The sequence below is a fragment of the Cannabis sativa genome, chromosome 5 (genome assembly GCF_029168945.1).
Source record: "Cannabis sativa cultivar Pink pepper isolate KNU-18-1 chromosome 5, ASM2916894v1, whole genome shotgun sequence".
NCBI classification, from domain to species: Eukaryota; Viridiplantae; Streptophyta; class Magnoliopsida; order Rosales; family Cannabaceae; genus Cannabis; species Cannabis sativa.
Window position 1 is genome coordinate 63,838,442 of NC_083605.1, and position 5,247 is coordinate 63,843,688.

At 36.9% G+C, this 5,247-nt stretch overlaps 1 non-coding gene across 1 annotated transcript; it reads right to left on the reverse strand.

The window, feature by feature from the left end:
- Nucleotides 1–4,775: 4,775 nt before the first annotated feature.
- On the reverse strand, nt 4,776–4,882 carry LOC115708371 (small nucleolar RNA R71). Its single transcript, XR_004009871.2, has one exon. It is a non-coding gene; the product is annotated as a small nucleolar RNA R71 (small nucleolar RNA).
- Between the last annotated feature and the right edge of the window lie 365 nt (nt 4,883–5,247).

Here is a 5,247-nt window from a genome sequence, read left to right on the forward strand (position 1 = left end):
TAGGTTCGATCTCAAGAGTGTTATTCATGTTCTTTGATTTGTTAGTTTAGCCTACGTTTTGGTCAGGGTGATACGTACATTTTGGGAATATGATAGTACAATTGAGTGGGAGCGCTAAACATAGATATGGAATCTATAGCTTCTATAGGTATTTAGAAGTGAAACGATGATTTCCTTCGAGCTTGACTGAATAGAGATAAATGATTGAGATCTCATATTAGTGATTATATTATTTCACTAAAATATCATTTATAGGTGGTCAAGTGTTTTAAGGAGAAAATACATTGAAAGGGTATAATGGTAATTTTATCTCTATGCAATGTAGATCATCTATAGAGGATCATTGATTATTGGGATTATAACAATGGATAATTAATAGCGTATCTATATCGTGGAACATATAGAGTGTTTTATGAAACTAAGAGTCTAATTCCAAGTTCTATGGTGGATGCAATGAGGAATTAATAAGTTAGTGAATTTACTTTGTAAATTCTTGATCTGCTTATTGGAAGCTCAGTTATATTGGCCCATGGTCCCCATACTAGTTGAGATAAACTGCTTGTAAGACTCAGTTAATTAATTTTAATTAATCAATTATAATTCTAGAATTATACTATGTCTAATTTATGAATTTTTTCCACTATGCTATGGCTTGATTGTGAAGAAATAGTGTTTTGGGGTTTATTTGTAATTAACAGACTTTATGGAGTCTAATTAATAAATATTATAAATGACAATTTTATTTGATAATTATTTTAATTATTAAATAAATGGTTTTGGCATTTATAGGTTTGAATTGGAAAATATAGTATTATTGAAAAGAAGAATAAGTGGTTGAAATAAAGTGGCAAAATTGTAACTAGAGATTGGCCCTTTGAAGTGTACGACCAACAAGTTATTTTTGCCTTATATTTTATTCTTTTTTAATCCATAATAATTCAACCCTAACCCTATTGAAGATAGTATAAAAGGAAGGCTATGGTCTCTTCATCCAAACTATTAACCTCGCTTTTAGCAAATGAGTCTATTTTATAAGTGATAAACGATTTATAATAACAAATATATGATAAAGCAATTAAAAGACACAGGAATTTTATAGAGGTTCACCCCCGAGCAGTTCGGTAATAGCCTAATCCTCGTTACTTGTTTTGACTTAAGATCAAGGAGAAAGATTCCTTTTCTTATAGCTCTTACAACAGTATCTTTAAATATATAATTCTTAGATAATATATTTAGGGTATAGTCTTAGCTCAATTGCTTTTCGACCGATCCCTTTCCCAGTGAATATGCATCACTTAATTATAGGGCTAGTAAGCTTGGGGAGGAAGAGTTTCCCCTCTCGTTACAATGCGTATAAATAGAAAGATCGTGGGATCAATGCTGAATGCAAGGATCGTGGGATTGAGGCTGAATACACTGATAGCGGGATCGTGTGTATGCCATATCCACGTAAATTGATCCCTGAGTTATAGGGATTGTGCTGATGACTCACGATGCGAAAGTTGAATTCGCTAAGTGTTTGGCCATTCTGTGTGGATTACTAAATACTTTGCTCTGGGCAAGCCAGTGAGGCATCCTGCTCGGACTGTGCTTCCCGAGTAGATGTTCCAAGTAGACTCCACGTGTCACCATTCATGTGATGCCATGTTAGAGTGCAAATATTGGGATAACATTTGCTCCCCAAGTTTGTAAGGGACTTTAAAAGTTGCGTGTAGACTTTATTTTAGCCGCTTCGTGACTTGCCCATAAATACCAAACAACATTGGCACTTAAACTCATTTTCATCACCTTTCTTTGCTAAGTAAGCTTCAGAGCGAAAAGAGAGATTCTTGACTTCAAAGTTGCTGAAGCGCCTTCATACAAACTGCTTCTTGGATTGACATTGCTCGCACCTAGACATCTGACCCTCGAGTAAGTCTTTGGTTTCCTTTATGCTTATCTTTGCATGTTTATATGTCAAATGCATCCTCTACTTTGCTGTAGAAAAATGTTTAGGAAACCCTAGGCCCAGAAACTTCTGCGATTCTTCTTTATCATGTCTTCATGCGATTTTACAGTCATAACACTTGTTTCTAAACTGCATAACGTCTATATTTCATCTTGCTTATTCTAAGCTTCATGAACTTTTTTGCCCTAACTCGAGAAATTTTTTGACTTCTAGAGTTCTGACTTTTCTTCAAACATAATCGTTCTTTAATCTGTAGGGTACTCTTGGTCGGCATATTTTCTTGTTTATCGTTCGATATTTTGACCAAACACTCATCTTGTGCGTTGTCTTTTGTAGATGAACTCAGGTGAGTCTTAGGAAAACAGACATCGGATCGACCAGGACCTGCTTCAACTTCTGCACGAGGACATTCTTCAAACCCTGTAGCCAGCCATAGAATGATGGCTCGCACAAAGAAAACTATGCGTCTGGCTGACGCGTCTGACCCTCAAGTGGCTCGGCATGTCGCTTTGGCCAGCGCCGAATAGGATCCAACCCTCCAGATGGAGGAGGATCATAAAGGGGACGCTGAGGTCTAGGAGATCGAGGGGTAGGACAATGTACGTCCTGGCAGTTCCTTCGAGGAGGAGTGATAACTCTAAGATTTAGAGTTATTTTCATATCTTTAAGCTTGAATTTAATGTGAATTGTAGAGCAATTAATGTCTATACTATGTAATTGTGTTTAGTTTGTTGTGTCTTTGTAATAAATGGAAGTGTGTGTGTTAGTAAGTGTTAGATGGACTTATGTTGTTGTTTTTATGTGTTTTAAGCAGAAAAAATACAAGAATAGGTATTTGGAAATGTTTGGGACAAGGAGAAAAAGGAGCAGGAAAATGATTATTGCTGACTGGCATTGCTATAGCAATCATCGCGTAGCAATTTGTCAGCCCAGTAAGTTTATTTTGGCAGATAGTTCAACTGGCTTTAATGAAAAGAAAAACGAGCTGAGGTGGCGGAATTTGGCTATTGACTCAACAAACATGTGGAAAATGAAGGACAAGTGGGTGATGATTGGGATTTCCAATTAGGGTAAACTTTGGTACCCTAATTGGGGGGCAAAAAGGAAAAGAGGAGGTCATAATAAAGATGGCTGGCTGCACTTGAATAGGAGTACGAAAAATCACAGCAGAAAGTTTCTAAGTACAGAGAAAGAAGAGAGTACAAAGAAAGAAGAAGAAGATTGAGAAGAAGGAGAAGAAGGCAACTACCAAAGAAAGGATTTGAGCTCACCACTCATCTCTCTTGCTCTCCACTTCGTTTTGTATCATTTTCTTCTCTTTAAGTTTCTCTTTAACTCCATGAACAATATATTTTCTGGTTTTGAGTTTTTAATTTCAGCTATGAACTAAAATCTTTGAGATTTGGGTGGTTATAAACCCTTGTATGGACTAGTGTTTTGATTTTGCAATGATGAAGTAATCTTGTCTTAGTTCAATTAGATGTGATGAAATGTTGATTGAATGTTAATTTTTGGCCATTTTTAACATTTACCAAGCTAGATCTTACTTGGAAAAGCAAGACCTAGTTGAACCCCTCTAATTGATGCATGATGTTTACCTTTTCTTTTAGGTATTAATTAGTAGTGAAATAGGAATATTTTGCTACCATGCATAACTAAAGATTTGATACTTTATTAGGCTATTTGTGATCTAAACTGATGTAGGAATGCATTGTGAGACTGTGAATGGTTTATTGCAAGTTTTGGAAAAAGCTTGCTGGTTTTTTTTGGAAATCTGTTAACTCTGCCAGGATTGCTGAGTCATTGCTGGGTCATTGCTGTATCAACTGGGACATACAAGTGGAAATTAATCACCCAAGTCTATTTTCCTAATCTGAAATTACCACCATTTTAATCACTTTTAGTTTCTTATTCTTAGTTTATTTAGTTTAAAAAATTAGTTCTCAAGTTTAGATTCAAGGCTATAAATTTTTCTTATGAATTGATTTGTGATTTTATTTTATTTTTATTTGAAATTCTTGGAATTGCTCTTAGTTGATTTAGCATTATTTAGTAAAAAGTCCATGTGGAGACGAACTTTGATTTACTTATCATTGTATTACTTGTTTGTGATTGTGTACACTTGCGCAATTATAAAGCAATATAATTTTCACAACAAGTTTTTGGCGCCGTTGCCGGGGACTTTAAGTTCTAAATTTTGTTTTATCAACTAATTGACATTCTAAGAATTTTTGTGCTTTTAATCTTGCTGGTTTGTCTTTGAAATCTCAGGTGTCTATAGTGTATGAACCAACAAGAGGACTTTGAACTTGCTCCTATTGACCCCGAGATTGAACGCACATTCCGAAGAAGAAGAAGGGTTCAAAAGGCTAAGGGCCGAGACATCATGGCTGAAAATTTTGATGATGATGGGGTTGCTCCACAAATTGTTAATCCCAACATATTGGCAGATGATCGAGCAAGGGCTATAAGGGAGTATGCAGCCCCCATGTTTAATGAGCTCAATCCAGGCATTGTGAGGCCTGAAATACAAGCACCGCACTTTGAGCTCAAGCCAGTGATGTTTCAAATGCTCCAAACCGTGGGGCAATTCAGCGGGTTGCCAACTGAAGATCCTCACCTCCATCTCCGTTCATTCTTGGAGGTGAGTGATTCTTTCAAGATCCAAGGAGTAAGTGAAGAGGTGTTAAGGTTGAAGCTATTCCCATTCTCACTACGAGACCGAGCTAGATCATGGCTCAACACTTTGCCTCCGGATTCTGTGACCAATTGGAATGACCTTGCTGAGAAGTTTCTGAGGAAATACTTTCCTCCTACTAGAAATGCAAAATTCAGAAGTGAGATCATGTCTTTTCAGCAACTTGAAGATGAGTCCACAAGTGATGCGTGGGAGAGGTTTAAGGAACTTTTGCGAAAGTGTCCACATCATGGCATTCCACATTGTATTCAGATGGAGACTTTTTATAATGGCTTGAATGCAGCTTCTCGAATGGTGTTAGATGCATCGGCCAATGGTGCTATTTTGTCGAAGTCTTACAATGAAGCATTTGAGATTTTGGAGACCATTGCAAGTAACAACTACCAATGGTCCAACACAAGAGCTCCAACAAGTAGAAAAGTGGCGGGAGTCCTTGAGGTAGATGCAATAACGGCTTTGACAGCTCAAATGGCCTCCATGACGAATGTTTTGAAGAATTTGAGTATTGGGAACGCTAAAAATATTCAACCAGCTGCTGCCATTCAAAGTGATGATGTCTCATGTGTGTTTTGTGGAGAAGGGCATGTGTTTGAGAAGTGTC